The sequence below is a fragment of the Dasypus novemcinctus genome, chromosome 10 (assembly GCF_030445035.2).
Source record: "Dasypus novemcinctus isolate mDasNov1 chromosome 10, mDasNov1.1.hap2, whole genome shotgun sequence".
Lineage (NCBI taxonomy): Eukaryota > Metazoa > Chordata > Mammalia > Cingulata > Dasypodidae > Dasypus > Dasypus novemcinctus.
Genome location: NC_080682.1, coordinates 32,941,427 through 32,962,635, shown reverse-complemented (window position 1 = coordinate 32,962,635; position 21,209 = coordinate 32,941,427). Strand labels below are relative to the sequence as shown.

The 21,209-nt window shown below is 37.3% G+C and overlaps 1 pseudogene; it reads right to left on the bottom strand.

Moving 5' to 3' along the window:
- Positions 1 to 763: 763 nt before the first annotated feature.
- LOC101446037 (olfactory receptor 5M10-like) lies at positions 764 to 19,116 on the bottom strand (annotated as a pseudogene).
- Between the last annotated feature and the right edge of the window lie 2,093 nt (positions 19,117 to 21,209).

Sequence of the window (21,209 nt, the reverse complement as noted above, 5' to 3'; positions counted from 1 at the left end):
ACAACTTTGTGCATTGTCTCAGGTTAATATTGGATCTGCAGAGCCCATTAGGAGACCCTATTGACTCTTTGTAAATTAATCCTAAATCAGAGCTACTAAACCTTTCATTTATCCAAAGGCCTGAAATGCCATTACACTATAGTAGTAATTGAATTGGATCATTAATTTTGGAAACTCATAAGTAGATGTTGCCAGTTTTGTTTTCAAAACTGAGGACCATCATATTGATAGAAGGTAAAAAGAGGGTTGAAACATTGATTTGTGGGAAATCTAGAGAAAACTTAAACCTATGATTGACTCAAATATTTAAAAATTTGTCAAATCAGTTTTTACAATATTGTTCTGTACACACATTGGAGTAGAAAATATTTTGTCACTAAAATAAAAAGTCCAAAACTAACACTTTATCTTGAAGCTCACTAAAGATCTGTGAGTCATGAAATTCAGAGAAGATATGTTTTCATTGTAGCCATCAAGAGAATATAGTGAAAAATTTATCCCCAAATGAATAAAACATTAAGTTATTACATTAATTCATGAATTTCAATCAATTTATTTTTGGAGGATTCCTGCCATATAAACCATTTTTAAATTAAATATTAAAGTTTTGATTAAAATGATTTGTCTTCATAATGTTAATCTGAGAAGAATTTAACTAGAGTGGTCATTCAGTGTTCATGATGATAAATCCTAACTCTAGAGTAATAGGTTTGTCTTTGGAAGGGAGTACCTATGTTATCAAAGCCCTCAAATGAACAGATATCTAATTTACAATTTTGTGGAAGAGATTTACCTTGATTACTTGCTGGAGGGCATGGATCACATCCTTGTTCCTTATGTTATAGCAAAGCCAGGAGTTCTGAACCATAGAAACTCACAACCAGCATTCCAGAAAGGAGGATGAACAGTTTTATTATGCATAGGCTCAGGAGAATCAATCTCCAAATTCTGAGCCCCGTTTTTCAGTTTTCATAGGTTTATGTAGGATTTCAGGTGGGATCAGCATAACTTTTGCTCATTGGCTAATGCGTTGCTAGATGAAATTTTGCAAACAGGGGGGTTACAGAGGCAGTATGAAGCTGCAAGTTTGTGGGCTGATTTACAGAGGTGGGGGGTGAAGTCACTCATTTGATATCTTTCTGCTAGGCCATGTTTTTACAAGCTGATTTACAGAAACAGGGGTAGTAGTTATTTGATTTTCTCCTGCAAGGCTTGCCCTCACAGGCCTATCCACAGAAGCGGGGGCAGAAGTGACTTGTTAAATATTTTGCAAGGTTATGCTTTTTGTTCCTCATCAATGGGTTCAGCATTGGGGTCAAAAAAGCATAAAAGACTGCAATTGTTTTGGACTCCTCTACAGATTTCTCATTTGGGGGCCTCAAGTACCTATAGAAGAGAGTTCCATAAAATATAGTTACTGTTGCCAGATGGGAACCACAAGTAGAGAAGGTTTTGTGCCTCTCTTCAGCAGAATGCATCCTCAAGATGACTGCAAAAATGAAAAGGTAGGACAGGAGAATGATGAAGAGAGAGCTAGAGAGTAAAGCCAGCAACTACAAACATTGCCATCTCTTTGACAGAGGTGTCAGAACAGGGCAATATTAGAAGAGGAGGATCAGCACAATAGAAATGATTGATTTCAAGGGAACCACAGAAGAATAAGTGAAAAGTCAATAATGTCTGAGAGAGTCTATTCAGGAAGCCATAAGTACAGGAGACAGTGACTAAAGATACGCAAATATTCTTGGACATTCTGGTGTTGTAATGCAGAAGACTGCAGATAGCTGCATAGTGATCCAATGCCATTGAAGCAAGAATGTAAAACTCAGTGCTCACCAGGGCGTGAAGAGAAGACACTGTGTGAAGCATCCAGCATAAGAGATGGTCTTTTGGACTGAGAGGAAGTTGTACAGCATATTTGGAGTATTGTTGGAGGAATAGCAAAGATTACAAAGGAGAAGTGGTCCAAGAAGAAATACATGGGAGTGTGGAGGTGGGAAATGGTCCTGACCAACACAATCATGTACAGATTTCCCACCAGTGTGATTAGGTAGATGGCCTGAAACTCTCCAAACAGAATCCTCTCAAGCACTGGATCGTCTGTGAGTCCCAACAGAGTGAATTCAGTCACTGTAGTGTGATTGGGCAGGACATTTTCTCATCCTTTGTGAATTGAAAGCAGCAAGGAATGTTGCTGTTTTCAATCCTTATTTTTCATTTATTTCACCCCACCATTTTACCATCTTCTCATTGATCTCTTCAGCCAAGGATAAATATTGCTCTCTCTCAACAAGTACATTAGCATATTTACATAAAATATTTTCACCTACTATCTCTTTGTTACCTGTATTTCTGCCTGTTTTTCCATCATTCTTAAACTCAGACTTTGTCCCTCTCTTTAATGCACACACACTTATACAAACATATATATATGCCACGTGCATACACACACCCACTTGCATGCATCCACACATTCACACAATTAGATGTCTTCTTGGAGAACTCCGTATTTGTTAATTTTTTCAAATTTCCTGCAAAAAAAAATGTCTAAAGGGAAAGAAAATACAATATCTGGGAAAAGTGTGTATTTTGTGGTCCCCATTATTTGTTCCACTAACCTATTCATGAAAATGCTTGTCTAGGGAAGTACAGATAATATTCAAATATAGCTTTTGACTCCAGCTCTAGCCATTCTTTCTTCATTCATTTATTGTAAATATAAGATTTTGTTACAAATACTCTTTAAGGATTGCACCATAGGCCATTGCTAATTTAGCTGGTAGACATACAGGAGAACGACTTTGCACATAATAATTAATATTTTAGAGATACAATGAATGATTAACGTATGAATAGAAAAGTCAAGTGCAATTGATGAAATTATTGTTCTTGCCATCATTGTTGAAATACTAATCACAAAAGGAAAAACAAGCTATATTTTTTAGTGTACAAATGAAGAAATTTGATTTACCATATTTTGTCAGATGCTAGAAAGGTTGATAATGTATACCGTAGGTATTTTCTCTAAAGTGTTTTAGGAATAATTCTTAAGAGGCAAATAAAATATCCTTTGCACTTCAAGGGCATAATATTAATTTGATGTTTGGTTGTACTAGATTCTCCTTTGAGGATGAAATCCCTACTTAATATTTGTGTATCCTGCTTGATATGTGAGTGCATGGATTCTTAACATTGACAAAGAAATTAGATATTACTTTCAAGAATATAGAAGGGAAAATATGTGATGATGAGTTTTTATATTTATTTTAGTAAAGGTGAGAGGGTTCCCATCAGAAGGTTTCAGATTGTCTTTATAAGTTCTGAGGTGAGGTCATATAAAGAGTGATAGAAGTGGGGCTGCATGGTTGATGAGAGAGGAAGGATATGAATTAGTCTTAATAGCATGAGAATGACATAACCAGTGGAAGACAGAATAAATACTGGTCCAATTTGAGAGTCCTTTTAATGATGAACATTATGGATTTGTGTTGAACAAGATTGACCCATTGAGTTTATTTTACCAAACTGCTTTTACTCAAAGTCAGGTCCAAGAATGAGGATCATTCATAAAGTTAATGATTAGGTGTTGGCCTGAAAGTAGTATAAGAATAATTGTATTTTATCTGTCATCGCATTAGTTAGAGGATTAAAAAACCAACAGATACTCAAATGTGGCCAGTCTCGAAGCCAAACTCAGCATGTAAATGCAATGCCTTCCCCCCAGCGTGGGACATGACACCCGGGGATGAGCCTCCCTGGCAACGAGGGACCACTATCAACTACCAACTGATGATGCAACTGGAAAATGACCTTATACGGAAGGTTCAATGCGGATCAGCAGAATATCCACGTCTACATAAAATACCATGACTTTAAAATGCTGTTTGACCTAAAGTAAGGGGGAAATGGAAAGGAGAAATGAGTTTATATGGCTACGAGTTTCTAAAAAAGAGTCTGGAGGCTGGCAGAAGGTTTGCCCTCATGCACAACTGAGCAGAGTCAGAGAGACAGATAAAGCAGATACAACCCCCAGATATTGGTTCCTTTGAGGGCTAAAGAGACCCATGGGAGTTATGGTCATGGCCGATGGGGTTAACTACCAGGGCAGATGGCCCCTCTTTGGAAATGGTGTTTATGTGTGATGAATCTGGACTCAGATGGGATCTCCCTTCATAAGACTTTCATGCTAATGTGCTGGAGGTGCAGTTAATGTTGGGGTTTAAGATATATTTAGGGGATTTGAATCTCTGGACTGACAATGTGATAGCCAGATCCTGAGCCTCAACAGACTACAGCACCTACAATCTGATTTATTGGACTTACCACACTCAGCTAAGATGGAGGTGAAGAAGGACAACCACCACACCATGGAGCCTAGAGTGATTACAACTGAAAATGGGAGGATTGCATCCAGCATCCAGGTGGAATCTGAGCCTCCTCTTGACATAAAGGTGCAATGGACACAACCAATCCAGTGTCCACATAGAAGAGGTGGCATTGGATTGGGAAAAGTGGACATAATGGACAAAGGGTATGGGGAAAGGCAGGAAGAGATGAGAGGTGGAGGCGTCTTCGGGACATGGAGCTGCCCTGGATGGTGCTTCAGAGGTAATCACCGGACATTGTAAATCCTCACAGGGCCTACATGATGGAATAGAGGAGAGTATGGGCCATGATGTGAACCAATGTATATGAGGTGCAGAGGTGCCCAAAGATGTACTTACCAAATCCAATGGATGTGTCATGATGATGGGAACGAGTGTTGTTGGGGGGGGGGAGAGGGGGGGGTGGGGGGGGTGGGGTTGAATGGGACCTCACATATATATTTTTAATGTAATATTATTACAAAGTCAATAAAAAATTAAAAAATTAAAAAAAAAAATAAAAATAAAAATAAAAAACCAACAGATGTGTTCACTTGTCTGGTATACTCACTGTTTCAGGTCAAAGTATAGTCCCAAATTTTGGCAAACCTTCAAATTATGGGTTAAGTTGTGAGAAAATCATTAGAGATAAGGCTGTATGTCAATATTAAAATGTGCCTTACTACCAACCCATGAAATTTGAATATTTGAGCATTAATATAATAGTTTTCTCACACTGAGTTGGAAAGATTGCTCCGTTGGAATGTTTGTGTTTTTATTTCCTGATATCTTATACAAAAAAAAATAATAAAGAAGAAGTAAAATAAAATCTTGCTGCTTGAAATATTGCTATGGAATAGAAATTCCTTGTAGCAAATTAGAATTGGTGGCCCTTATTGCTTGACCTGTTAATGTGGAGGTCCCTTGTTTGCGTAATAAATAAATACTTAAAGATTTGATTATCCTTAAAACAGGATGATGGCTCTTATTTGAGGAAATCTCTTTTTTATTATTTTCTTTTTTTATTGCTTGTATTTTTTTAAAATTAAAGTTAATAGATCACAAGGAACGTTGCATTAAAAAACAAGAAAAAAACAAAAAAACATAAGAGGTTCCCATATAACCCATTCCCTACCCCACCACATCATTTTTGTGAATTATATTTTTTTAATATATATACAGACAAAAAAGTATTACATTAAAAATATAAGAGGTTCCTGTATACCCCCTACCCACTCACCCCATTCCTCCAACACCAACAACCTCCCCCATGATTGTGGCACATTCATTGCACTCAGTGAACACATTTTGGGACATTGCTGTACTACATAGATAGTAGTTCACACTCTCCCCCAGTACATTCATTGGGTTATGGCAGGATATATAAAGTCCAGCATCTGACCCTGCAATATCATTTAGGACAACTCAAAATCCCAAAAATGCCCCCACATCACATCTCTTCTACCATTTCCCTGCCTTCAGCAACTACCATGGCCACTTTCTCCACCTTGATGCTAAAATTTCTTCTGTTACTGATCACAATAGTTTTATAATAGAATATCAGTAAGTACAATCTAGTCCATATTTTAATTTAGGAATTTTCTGATATTCATTTATACAGAAACGCACCATAATACTTTTTCAATTTATGAACTTACTTTGCCAGCAAGAAATGACTGCTTTAAATTAAATGAATAGGCAGACACAAAATAGAACATTATATAATTCGCATCTGGAGGGGCATAACATCCACACTTTTAAGACTGTCACATAATTGGAAATCATCATTAAAAAATGATGGAAAGACTTGGGCCATTTTCATCAGCAACATGATATTTTATGTTTATGAAAGATCACTGACTGGTGCTGACTGAATAAATTATTTGAGGTATTGAAGAAGGGAGAACATTGCAGTAGCTTGGAGAAGAGATTATTTTATCTTCGACCTGACTGGTAGAAGAGGAACTGTTCACAAGTGGTTTTCCAGATTCGCTATAAAATAGTTTGAATTCTGAGCAGACCTCTTCATGGTTTGGATGTAAGTTGTTTAGGAATGGCCGGGGGATAAATGAGGACTTTTGTGAGATAAGAGGAAAGTTGTGAGATAAACGATAGGAATTACATGAAGAAACAGTCCAGATTTTCAGTTGTTAACCAAGTATGAAGGAGCTGGAATGGACAGGATACCAAGGGACTGGGAGTGATCCACTGCTGTTAGAGAAGTTGAAAATGAAAGAAACTGAATAGAGTATGAATATATAGCCCAGACTGAGACTTAAGACCCTCAGGAAAGATATACTTCCAACTTATGAGAGGTTTGCCTTTGGTAGCAATATTGTTTAGTTGAGCCAGAATCACTCACTGAACCCATTCCCTCAACTATTGTGTCATGATCTGACTATGGGTGGGGGGTATGCTTGAGTATCAGGAGCCCAGATTCCATGGTCTTACTAAGGACACTAATGTGTTACGGCAAATACCATCTGTGCTAGCAGAGTTAAGCTGGGAGTTACAACTCATGCAGCAGAATATGGTGCTGGACCTCAAAACTGCTTTTCAAATGCATTACCCACCTTGATCAGCACCTCAAACCATGATGTCACCTATCATAACTCTTCTAACTCTAAGGGAAATCCTTTTGGTCCTCTCCTTTTAAAACCAGTGTGCTTTAATGCTCATTGATTTTGCCTATTCTTGTCCTGCATATTATTTCTTTCTTTTCTTTTATATCTGGCAAATTCTTCTTTAAAAGAAAATATGAAGATGAAGATAGTTCCCAAATGCAATGGCACTGAAGTAACCAAGGATTTTCTTCTTTTACTAGTCAGCCATCCAGAGATGCACTCTATCCTTTTTTGTGTTATTTCTACTGATTTGCCTCATCACCCTGACCACAACTCTGGGATGATTTTACTAATCAGATTAGTTCCCAGGTCCAAACTTCCATGTACTTTTTCCTCACCCATTTGCTTATGTGGTCAGGGCGGATGGCTCTGGAGTCCATGGCCATGTCTGTTAGCCCTACTTTGGAGTTTGTGTTCCTGAGTGTGATGGAGTTGGAATCAGATATAACCTTTCTACACATGCCTCTTCTGTCACTTTTACTGGACCTGTGGTTGGCGTTTGAGTTGGTGTATGCTCAGGAGATCTGGATCTCTGAACTGTCCATGTGACGGCCAGGCCCTGGGGCTCAACAAACTTGCAGCTCCTACCCTCTGATTTCTTGGACTTACCATGGCCAGATGACAGGGAGGTGAAGAGGTCAACCACCACACCAGCGAGCCAAGAGTGTCTACAGCTGCAAGCATGAGAATTGCATCCATCATCCATGTGGGATCTAAACCCCCTCTTGATGTAGAGGGGGACTGGACATAACCATCCCAGGCCCACAAGATGGAGGAACAGAGTATGGATTAGAGTGGACTTAACTGGTGTTCTTCTGGGGAACTATTGTGATTAGTAAGGGAAGAAATTGTAGTAGTGATGTGGCGAGGGTGGCCATGGTGGCTGCTGATGGTCGGGAGAGAAAAGAGATATGGTGTGGGGGCATTTTCAGGATTTGGAGTTGTCCTAGGTGACGCTGCAGGGACGGATGCTGGACTTTGTGTGTTCTGTCATGATCCACTCGGTGGACTGGGGGAGAGTGTGGACTACAATGTGGACCACTGTCTGTGTGCTTCAGCGGTCCTCCAGAATGTATTCGCTGGGTGCACTGGATGTGCCACAATGATGGAAGAGTTTGTTGATGGGGAAGGGGTGGTGTGGGTGGTGTGTGGGGACCTCATAATTTTTTAATGTAACATTTAAAAGAAAATAAAGAAAAAAAGATATTATTAAAATTGAAAATTACAGACCAATATCTCTAATGAATTATAGATGCAAAAATCCTCAATAAAATACTTGCAAACATAATCCAAAAGCACATTAAAATAATTATACACCATGATCAAGTGGGTTTTATCCCAGGTATGCAAGGGTGGTTCAACACAAGAAAATCAATTAGTTAATAATCCACGTGATAAACTGAAGAAAAAATTCGCATGAACCTATCAATTGATGCAGAAAAGGCATTTGACAAAACACAGCACTTTTTTAATAAAGCACTCCAAAAGATAGGAATAGAAGAAACTTTTCTCACTATGGTAAAGTGCATATATGAAAAACCTACAGCTAGTATAATACTCAATGGTGAAAGACTGAAAGATTTCCTGCTGAGATCAGGAACAAGACAAGGATCGCCACTGTCCTCACTGTTATTACTAGCAGTGCTATTGCATGGTTCCAACAATGTTTGTATAGGAAAGTCTAAGGTCATGTATATTACTAGAAGGAAAGCTAAAAACTATAGCATGGAACTGTATAAGATAGTAAAAATCTCATGTAAATGTGAATATGGATGGTCTTCTATATATAAGACTATTTTTACAAAATAAAAATACAAATATACTAGTGAAAGGAAAATGAATGGCAGCTATGTACACAAGGTAAGACAGATTGAGATGTGATGAGTTTTGTCGGTTTATTATTATTGGAATACTGAAAATGCTCTTGGAGTGATTGGGCTGATGAATGCACCAATAAGTGGTTACACTAAATACCATTGATTGTACTCTTTTGATGTATTTATGCTATATTAATTGTATCAATAAAATTTAAAAATGGAAAAAACAGAAAATTAGAGTGTTAAAAATTAATAATAATAAAGCCAAATTTAATTGTAAAAAAAAAAAGTAACAGTGTGCTATATCCCACAATGGAATACTAGACAAAAAATGAGAAGTAAAATAATTATGAAATGTAAATCTATAAATGAATGTCAGAAACATGATCTTTCATTAAAAAAAAACAAAAAAAAAAAGAGTGAATATTACATGATTTCCTTTATATAAAGTTAAAAAATTGATAAAATTACCCTGTGGTGTTAAAAGTCAAGGTAGTGACTACCTTTGGTGAGGGGTGGAAGTGACTGCAAGAGGGAATGAAGATGACTTCCAGTATGCTGGTAAAGTTCTTTTTCATTTGTTTGTTTTAAATCTGTGTGTAGGTTACAAGAATGTGTTATTTTGTGAAAATTCATTGAACTGTGAACTTTGCTTAGATCACTTTTTTGTATTAAATGTGCATAAGATATATGTGTATTTGTATGTATGAATATGAATTGAAAACAAAAGGTATGCTGGAATAAATTATGTAGAACCTTCTAGATTAGTGCTTCTCAAACTTGAATATGCTAAGGAATCACATAGGTTTCTGGTTAAAATGTCACACTAATTCAGTTAATCTGGGTTACAGCCTAAGAGTCTTCATTTGGAAAAGACATACAATGGACACCCGTTTTGCTGTTTTTTTTTTTTTTCCAAATTCTACTCAATTTATTCATTTTTTAAAAAATATTACATTCAAAAAATATGAGGTCCCCATTCACCCCCATCGCCCCCACCTCACCACTCCCCCCACAGTAACACTCTCCCCCATCACCATGACACATCCATTGCATCTGGTGAGTACATCTCTGGGCATCGCTGCACCCCATGGCCTGTGGTCCACACCATAGCCCACACTCTCCCACATTCCATCCAGTGGGCCATGGGAGGACATACAATGTCCGGTTTTGCTGGTTTTTTGAAACACATTTTGACTAGCATGATTTTAGATGATGGTAAGGAGTTTGGGTGTTATTCTGCTTATAATATTGGGGCATTTTAAGCAGAAATGTACTATGATCTGATATATAATTTAAAATGACTTTGGATGGCACAAAGAACATGGAACCAGGAAACAAAAGACAGATAAGAGTAACAGTTCAATGAGAAGAGATGACAGTGGCACTGGTTAGTGTTGTTAGGATGAAGATAGTTAATGTGGAAGAGAGAAAGAAAAATCGATCGAAGTGAAACAGTGAGGATTTACCCTTGATTTAGTTGTAAAGAATGAGGAAAAGTATAAAATGGCAATATTTCTAGTTTTTTGCCCTGAGCAAAACCCACTTTATTCTAGATCCATTAATTGACAAGGGGAAGGCTTTGAAACAGACATAGTCACCGGTGGATGGGAATCAATCATTCTGCTTAGTTATGTAAAATATTAGGTTAATCTGAAATAAATACAAATGTCAATCAGGTCATTGGTTATAACATATATATCCTCTAAGTACTGGTTAGATTTCTTCATCTCATCTATGAGATACTTGACTCTTATTTCTCAGGCACTGTGGATTGTTCAGATTAGATGTTGAGAAGAATTACATAAGTTTATCAGGCAACTTCCTAAGTGAAATCATTGATAGACTTTTCCTGTTAGGGAAAATTAGCTTAATTACATCAAGTAATAAATTTATATTTACATATATAGATGCAAAAAGTTTTAGTCATTTTTTTCAAGACAGTGTGATCAACTTATAGGAGTCGTAGAACTGAAATCTACACACAGTTGAGACTTTTCAACAGTATGAAAATTTTCAGAGGTCCTTGTTAGATGTGGTAAGTTCCTCTTTCTTCTGTGTTTATAACATGCACCTTTTAATTGACTTCATAGCACTACGTCAATTTTGTTTACATGCTTAAGCAAGAAAGAAACTATATTAAGCCAAATCTACTATATATGCCAAACAGGGACTGGCTACTAAGTATGCTGGCAGTATTTATAAAAACAGAATCCTTAAAAGTTGTATTAACTTATGAAAAAGAACAGAGACAAACTTAGGTAGCATACATGTATTAAAAAGAGAAGATTAAAGTAAGATACTGGTAACTTGGAGGCAAACTACAGTTGTTGTAAAATAGGTAACTTTTCCATATATATATATATTTATATATTGAAATATATATATATTTCAATGCATAAGGGGAAAACAAAAATACCAGAAACTTTTATCTACAGTACAGCTGGTTCCCTTATCTAAGGGGAAGTTAGAGACTCCCTTCTCAGAAGGAATTTTTATTATTAGTCTTACAATTAACTGCCCAATATTCCTGTGGCATGTTTTATGGTCCCAACTCATCCTCTCACCAATTCTCTCAGCTTGACACAGAATCTCTGGTAATGTTTAGCATTTAATGGGTATAGCAACTTTGTTATTTTTACAATCAGATCCTGACTTGGACCACAAATGAATCTTTCCAAATGGACTACCAGCACTTTGAAACTCCTTCAAAGTTGCAAGTAAAGTCTTCCAATTGCCCTTTCCAATTTACAATAGGGTATTAGTGGTTTTCAATTCAAAACACCTCTGATTTTCATGATCAACATTATCATAGTAATAATTCTGTACCAGGATCCACAGATTTTTCACTATCCTATATCTCTGCCTATACTTCATGAAATGAAATCACTGATAATAAATTATCATGATAACACTATAATTCCATGGATTAACAGTTTCTTATTTCCCCACCTAGAGACTTATCTGAATACTCCTTAAATATGTGAGCAAATTAATCCTAGATACTCTTTTTGAGGGATTGATTCTAGGGTTATTCCTAATACCATTCACTATATCATAAGAGTCAAGGTCTGACAGTAAACACACACCACACAAATTGGGCAATTTAAGAAGCACCATTAAAAGGACCCTTTACAAGATATGAACAGAGTATGGGAAACTAAAAAAGATGTAATTGTCCTTACTACAGAGACACCACATCTAAACCTGGAGGGACAAGGGGAAAGAGCAATTACCAGAATCAAAACAGAAAAGAGAAATTTTGTGCTGAGGGCACAGTATTGGTCCTACTGCCCTCAGCAATATTGTGGCTTTGGTCAAGGGGTGAATGTGGCTTTCAATGACATTGCAGGGAAAGAGCCTTGGATTAAGTACTCTGACCTCAGGCTTTTCTTTCCTTTCAATTCCTGCCTGTATGTGTCAAAAATAATTGATAACAGTCCATACAAGTTGGTCTCCTGAATCAGAAAAACAGATGGGAAAGGATTGGAAACAGATCTGTGGTGGAAAATGGAAAATATCAGCCAGTGTCAAATGTATATATATATATATGGATATATATGTGCAGTATACATGGATATTTTATATTTTCATTTGGATTCACTAAAACTCAATATATAATGTGAAAAACAATTATGACTGTGCATTTTTCAATAGAGAATCAGTCTCTAAACAAAACTTTTTGAATCTTATTAAATAAGATTGACTTGACTTTCTCAATGAATAGTCTTGTTTAATTGCCTTGTTAACTGTTCCCTGAAGCTATAAAACCATGAGGAATTCCATGAATCCAGTATACTTGGGATTTAATACCTGGTATAAAAGTTTCTGATACTAGCTGATTTTAATGTAGACATGTTAGAATGATGCTTTTGCTGCAAATTCTAGGTAAATGTGTTATTCAGGTGTTACTGGTGGCATAAATATTTTTTATTTCCATAGTATTAATAATTCTACAGTCATTTATATATATTTATATGAAAGGAGGTACAAAACCTCATTTTCATACCTCACCTTCATTCTAACTGTTTTCTGAAACTATTGAGAGTGTAGAGAGTCAGGATTCCCTATTTTTAGAGGTGAGAAAGAACTGAAAAATGGTGTAATTGGCACAGAAATTAAAAGATTAGTCATTGATAAATATTTACAAAGGAATAAATTTTTGTGGATGTCTCAACTACCCATGAGGATGGCAGACTATAGAAAGAGAAATTTATTTAATCATGTTCAAAATAAATCATGAAAAATTTTAAAGTTCTTTCAGTTTACTTTTTTTTTTTTTTTTGGCTATTTTATATATTTTTTTACATGGAGACCACTGAGGCTTAATGAGATTAAATCAATTCTAAAAGTTCACACAGATGGTGAGTGGAGAGACAGATTTGAATCTATTTCTTCTGCCTGATACATGCTGTCTCCACTACAGCACAGCTATTTCTGGTGTGACCCCTCAAATCATGCACACCTCAGATTTCCAAGAAATGGTTTCTATTCCAAGACAATCTGAGGTTCAAATATTTCAGTAGTAAGAATGTATTATATAACTAGTTTCTCTTATTTTTTTTCTTGAACTTGCCTGTGAAGAGCATTAAGTGATTAGTTATTTCTAGTTCTAACAAGTCAGGTGGGATAATAAGCAGGTCCTTTATGAGTTAAATGTCATCCTTACAGCATATCTGAATTTGGATTTCACTGAGATGCTTCTCTAGAATTAGGGCAGTCCATTCATAGATTCAGCAAATATCATCTATGCTTATTCTGAGCTAGATGCTATTTTAACCATTGGTATCCAACAGTGAGCAAGGCAAAAAAAAAATCTGGCCTTTTGAGCTCCCCTCCTGGCAGGTGGAAACAGAGAAGGTAAATGCTTTGTAGAAGAATAAAGCAAGGAAGGAGGATAGGGAATGCTTGGGGAGAGGGAAGGAAATTTTTGAAGAGTGTGGTTAAAGAAGACCAAACTGAGAAAGGGACACTTCATTCAAAAAGTTGAATGGATATACAGTGAAGGACAGAATGAATAGCAAGCACAAGGATTTTGAATATGAAGATCCTTGGGGCTACACATGATGATGATGGAAGAAATCAGCACAGTTGCTGTATCCCAGTCAAGTATGTGGGCACATATGCTTGTGTGAAGTTTATGTGAAGAAATCAGACATTTCCAGCCAAGAGATTCCCTGAGATATAAATGTTCATTTTGTTGCAAAGCTGTCTCATTTCTGCCTATGCTCCCCTCTCAGTAGATTGCCAAACATTTTTCCGAAAGATTAGGTTGGAAGGTCAGGAGGTCAGAGGTAATTTTTCCCTTCTCTTTAAGATGTAACTATCAGCAAAATCTAAAACGGAGGAATTATGCCGCAGCAGGAGACATCTTAGGTGGAGTATCCTGTAGTAGAAAAAGCACAGGACAGGGTCAGAGGCACAGGGTGCCTTTTCCGTCGGATTTGCTTTGTGTCCCCTGCGGTCATTTTGTTTCTCCAGAAAATCCTATCCATTTTCCTATAAAACAGAATGACCTCTTGGGAGAGTAATGAGAAATGAAATAAGACCCGCTCCTTTAGTGCTGAATTTTTAATGCTTTTTCTAAAACACTGGTTTAAATGGTCATACAGTAAAATTATTCTCTCAATATTTGTCCTCTATGAGCTTTTTATTTTTTTAATAATAACATTAAATGCAGCTGTTTTTTAACAAAAAACCTTGTAATGCTACTGATATCTCAGAGGGTTGTGAAAAGTAACTTCCATCAAGCACTAGAGGAAGTAACTCGTACATAGTAAAAGCTCAACTATGTTTCCTGAAGAAATAATTGAGGAACTTGAAAATTATTTCCAGGAGGTCAGCTGACGTGATCCCATTGTTGTTATTTGGGGAAGGGCTGATAAGTGGAGACTGTCAGGATCTGACTTCTGACCTTGATTCATGTGGGGGGGGGGGGTTGTTTTGTTTTGATTTTATTACTTGAGGGGGAGGATTTCTAAATTGTCTACATGTTCAATTCTATAAAAGGAGAGTAGCAGATCTGAATAGACCCAAACAACTTTGAGACCAAATATTTGCATTAGCCCAAGCTTCAAATCACCCTAAGTGCAAATCCTCTCCTTGCTCCTTTCTATCCACCCACCTCTTTCTTTTTGAGCACAACAAGGGCAAGTGCAAATTAAAAACAATAATAAAGTGCTTCATTCTTAAAGATCATGGAAGATACTTTCTCCTTCCTCCAATCTTTTAATATTTACTTTAGAAATCTGTAGTTATAAATTCTCTCTTTGTGATTCTGAACTGTAATCAAAGAAGATATCACCCCGATCTCCCAGTTTCCTGGGAGGAAAGTAGCATGACTATCAGGGGGTTCTTGGCTCCAAAGTCTAAACCTAACCCCATGCTATCTTGAGAGTGTGTATGTTATCGGTTGTACCCCTTGACCTCATAGAAAGGCTGAGCTACTTTTGTCTTTGCAATCTCATTGCATATTATCTAAAATGCATCACATTCTGGTTCAGTGATTATTCAACAAGATTATTTCTCTATTGCTAATTTTTTGGAGAGGTTTTCTGGACTGGGAAAAGATTTTGTTTTTAATTATTTTTCCCAACTGCACCCCTTTCCATAATTGTGAAATGGGAATAATGAAATCTACCCCATAATTGTTATTGAGAGGAAATAACACATGTAAAATAATGCATGTAAAATAACATTCCTGGACTAGGACACATCTTTTTTCTCCTTCTTCCTCCTTCACAATCTCCACTTCATTATTACTAATTCTGCGATTAGCACCTAAGACTAACCTGATCCATTTCATACATTTGTGGCATAATTGAGTTTCTCAGTTATGGTCTAGGCCATGATGCCCCCAGGTGCTTCAGTAATATGACATACAGGATGAGCCCACTGATGAAAATAACATGCCAGCATCTGCCATCTAGGGTTTCATTGTGGAAATGTGAAGAGAAGAGGGAACTTTTCTGATCCTGGCACAGAGGTGGAGGAGATAGTTTATGCACTCACTATTGAGGCTGGTTGTCAATGTACTGATTTGGGCAGTGCTGGAATCTTCCCCCTAAGACTATTGAAATTTCTGTCATAAAACCTGAAATTTCAAAAGTGTTAATATCGACCTGCATTAAACCATTATCTCCAGGAATGTTCTGAGAGTGATATAAAAATATCTGTGATCTCATCTAACTTCATCTCTATTGTTCCCAAATACTCAACAGGACAGACAGACCTATGAAACTCCCACCAGTTCCCCCACCCTCCATTCCATTCCTTGCTTCATCCTTGATCATTGCAGTCTCCTTTCTCAGAAAAAGCCTTCCTACCAGATGGCCAGAGTCCACTCATTCTTTTAAGGGCAGAAGCATGTTTCCCCCTCCCATTCCAAACCTTTCATGACATACACAAGACTTCTTCTCTCCCCCTAGTACAGTCTCTTCTCTGTGCTGTTCCTCATGATCACATATGATAATTTGCTGATAAACTATTACATTTACTTGTTAAGAAAAAATGGTTTTCATTCTATGAAATGTTCCCTTTTTGCAGGCAGGGACTTGACCTTAGTTCTACTGCTTGTCCTAAGTGCTTGGCCAAGCATCTAGAGGCAGTTAATGCTGGATAAATTTGGAGACAGGTGAAGAGCATTAGAAGAACTGGTTTTGAGCCTTGTCTTCAAAAACCTTCACATTTGCAACTTGTCTAATGTACGTAAAAACATTTCTATGCCTCTGGTAACTCATCTGTAAATGGGAATGATAAATACCTTTACTTCACAAGATTATCATGATTGATAAAATGAGGTGAAAATTGTAAAGCAGTGAGAAGAGTTTTGAACCTATGCTAAGTATTCAATAAGTATCATTGTGATAAGTAATGGAGAAACTTGACGAGCTTTGGGAAACATTAATTAATATGAATACTTTTTTTATACTCCAGAATTGGGTACTTATTTGATGATGCATATGCTTTTGTGAAATCTATCTGTACAGACACTGAGGATAAGTGACAACCATATGTAAAGCAATATAATCATAGCTGGCTTATGCATTTTCTAAAATGTGTGTGGTATAGGGGAAATACTATGAATTTTATAAATTGAGTATATTGGATTCAAGTCCTAACCAGCATAAAATTTTTAGATTACCTTGGGCAAAATAATTAAGTCAATTGAATATATTTTCTTGTACATAATGGAAATTACAAGACCTACATCTTAGAGTCATTTGACAAACAAAATTTCTAGGAAGCTATGTTCCAAAGAGTATGTTCTAAATATATAGTTATTATCATCACCTTTTAAAAACTTTTTCTCTTCTTTTGCTTTGAGAAACACTCTACTAAAACAGTCAACACATTGTTAATTGCTTTTGCAGAGTCTTTCAATGAGATGAATCTCTGAGATGCTGAAAGAATCAAGAACCCTGGGGAGAAGGAGCAGATATAATTTTCTTGATTCGCGGTGTGCACCTTCATTCATTGTGACAGTGGAAGTTCCAGGTAACTCTCCTGATCTTGGATGGGGATAAATTGGAATGTTTTTATGCTCATAATCTGGATTGACTGCAAATATAAGATCACAGGAATTTTCCAGCAGATGATTTGATTCTTGGAAACATTTTTCTGGACCCATATGTATAAGGTACCCATCTGTGGGCAACAGCTGAATTCCTCTGTAATATCATATGGATTTTGAATTAAGTAGTTATAACCAAAAAGTAAGCAAAGGCAACCACTAGCAACTACTAAACTAATATAACATAAGAAAGAGGTGGTTTAGTGTTTCAATACCTGGTCTTTAGAGAAAACAACACCTCTTATTAACTGTGTAACTCCTAATTACTTATTTTTGGTCTTTATTTTTTTAGTATTACATTAAAAAAATATGAGGTCCCCAAATACTCCCCATCCCCCTCACCCCATTCCTCCCACATCAACAACCTCTTTCATCATCATGGCACATTCATTGCATTTGGTGAATATATTTTAGAGCACTCCTGCACCACGTGGATAATGGTTTACATTGTAGTTTACACTCTCACCCAGTCCACCCAGTGGGCCATGGCAGGGCATACAATATCCAGCAACTGTCCCTGCAGTACCACACAGGACAACTCCAAGTTCTGAAAATGCCCTCACATCATATCTCTTCTTCCCTCTCCCTACCCTCAGCAGCTACTATGGTCACTTTATTCATTTATTTTGAAGAATTTTCAGATTGCATAAATGTTACATTGAAAATACAGGGGATTCCCACATTCTTCACTCCCTCCCCTCCCCAGTTTTCTACATTAACAACATCCTTCATTAGTGTGTTACATTTGTTTCAATTGATGAACACAGATTGAAGTATTGCCTCAACCATGGATTATAGTTTACATTATAGTTTACATATACCCTGACGCTCACAATTTTGTAAGTAATGGCAAAATATGTAATGGTCTGTATCTGTCATTGCAATGCATTCAGGACAATTCCAATGTTCTGAAAATGCCCCAATATTAAACCTACTTTCCCTCTCTCCCCTCAGAACCTCTGGTGGCCACTACCTCCACATCAATGATGAAAGTTCTTCCATTGCTAGAATAAGTCTATAGTATGATAATAGTAAGTCTCCTTTAGTCCATTTTTCAATTCCTAGTCCTAAGCATTTTGGGATGGAGATGTCCACTCTGCCTCTAAATGAAAGGGGTCTTAGATCCCATGGGGCAGATGGATGGAACTACCTTGCTTGCAGTTGGTGACTCTCTCTGTTCCTTGGGATGGGCATTGTTCATCATCATCATCCCTTGTTAATTGTGCTGGTTGAGTCCAATGAACTGGAGAGTAAGTGTTGCAACTCTGCTGAGATTCAGAGCCCAACTGGCACATGGGCAGACCAAAAATTTAAGTCTCTTGAACATATAACTATCAAGTCTAGTACTATCTAAAAGTTCAAATAGAAGGGGCAGAAGAGTCATATGTTAGGGAAACCACAATTAAGTCTAACTTTGTCACACTGGGGACCATAATTTCCTAGGTAAGGCCCTCTGGTACCCAAATCCTGAGCTGTCTGCCCTACCTTTAGTGTCTGGATGACTCTAGAGCCTCCAGGAATGCTTTTATTTGAGGCTATAATTACTGTGGCAATCAATGAGATCCTGCTGTGACATGCATAAGCATAACCTCTGGAATGACCTCCTGACTCACTTTGATATGTCTTAGTCGTAAAAACTCATTTGTATTTACCCTTAGGGTCAAGGTCTTTCCAGGTGCACTGCTAGTGGGCACTTGGTAATGATCCCTCAGTGCCAGGGGCCCATCTCCCAGACCCATTACCCATGGGGTGGGGGGAAGGCTGTATATTTCTTTGGTGAGTTTGGTTTAGAGAGAAGTCACACATTTCCACATTTGAGCAAGAAAGAGAGTCCCTTAGGAGATAACTCTTAGCTAACACATAACACTAGGCTAAGTTCAAATACTAAAGAAAAGGTTCATAAGTGCAATTATCAATATCAAGGTCCTTGTGCAAAGGTTCATCCTCCCTCACTAGGCACTACTGTTGTACTCGGGGGATTCTTGCAGTCCCATTAGAGAATGTAACACAACTCCCCAGAATGGGAATTTGATATTCTTTGTGTTATGTGTGGATCTCCACCCACCATGAGAATGCCCCAAGAAAACTTGAACATATGCATATGCTTTAAGACATGCCCCAGATGAAACCCCTCCCTTGCATCCCCCAATCACCAGCATCCTACACCAATGTTCCTACCCTGCCACAGTTGTGACCTTTTGTTATCCAAAACCTCTCCAAAGATGAAGCCAAGAAATTAACCAAATAAAAATAATAATAAAATGAAATAATGGTAGTTTTAAAAATATCATATAAAGGGAAGCAGTTGTGACTCAAACAGTTGGGCTTCCATCTACCATATGGGAGACCCTGGGTTCATGTCCCAGGGCCTCCTTGTGAAGGTAGGCTCAACCGCATGCCACAGAGAGCCATCAACCCACAAGCACTGTGGAGTGTTGCTGGCCTGCAAGCACTGATGAGAGCCAACTCAGCAAGGTGATACAACAAAAAGGGAGACAAGTAAAAACACAGAAGAGCATGCAGTGAATGGACACAGAGAGCAGACAATAAGCAAGCTGAAAGGGGGGAGGGGGATAAATAAAAATAAAAATACAGACACACAGAAGAATGCACAACAAATGGACACAGAGAGCAGACAGCAAGCAAGTCATGGGGGTGGGGGGTTAAAAAAACATAAAATATGAATTTTTAAAAATAAAATAAAATAATTTTAAATAATAGAAAAAATATTTTTAGATGTCTTTCATTTCACTAAGTTCTGTTTTCTTATATGTACCATGAGATTTTCTTCCATATAGTCCCCAGTCTCTCTTTTTTTTCATTTTATCTTCAAAAAAGCTCTAGATTACAAAAAATCATTCCTATATACCCAATACCCTCCCCCATTTCCCCTTTTCACCTATTGTATCAGCTTATTATGGCTTATGAATTCCAAAAATAGATATCAGATTATGTTTGCAAACTAGTCTGTACCTGAGCATGGTTAAATTATAATTAGGGCTTTGATTGGGCCACATCAATAGGATGTTGTATCCCACCCCACCTTGGTGAGCTGGGGCTCATAGATAAAACTACATGGCAGAGTTACTTAGAGATTTGGAGTTGAAGTTTTGATGTTAGAGTCTTGAGCTGGAGCTCTGGGAAGTAAGCACACAGAGGAGCTTGGTGGTGAGGAAAGGGAGAAGGCCCTGGGGAGAGAAACAAACTGTTGGTCTAATAGTCTACCACTGGCCTTGTGGAGAGAGGCAAAGTCTAAAGAGCCTCATCATCTATAGCTGACCTCATGGAAAAAACACAGGCACTGAGCCCTGAGAGAAATGAACCCTGGGAAGAGTGGAATCCAGGAAGGCTCCCATCTGGAGCAGATGTCGGCAGCCATCTCGCTCCAACATGTGGCAGAATTCTTTGTTAAGGGAAGTAACTTATGCTTTATGGCCTAGTAACTGTAATCTTCTACCACAAATAAATACCCTTTATAAAAACCAACTGATTTTTGGTATTTTGCTTAAGTACCCCTTTGGCTGACTAATATACCTATTAATAACATTTTACACATGGATGGTATATTTGTTATAATTGATATACAAATACTGAAGCATTGCTACTGATCATGGTCAATGGTTTACATTTTTGACTATATACTTTTATAAATTTTGATAAAATTTTAAATGGCCTGTATCCATGATTGTGAGATCATGCAAAAATAATTCTAATGCTCTAAAAATGCCCTATGTTACATCTATTCTATTCTTCCCTCCCCCCACCAGGACCTATGGTAGTCACTAAGTTTCAATTTTTGAAGAATAAGATTCATAGCTATTTGCAATAACAT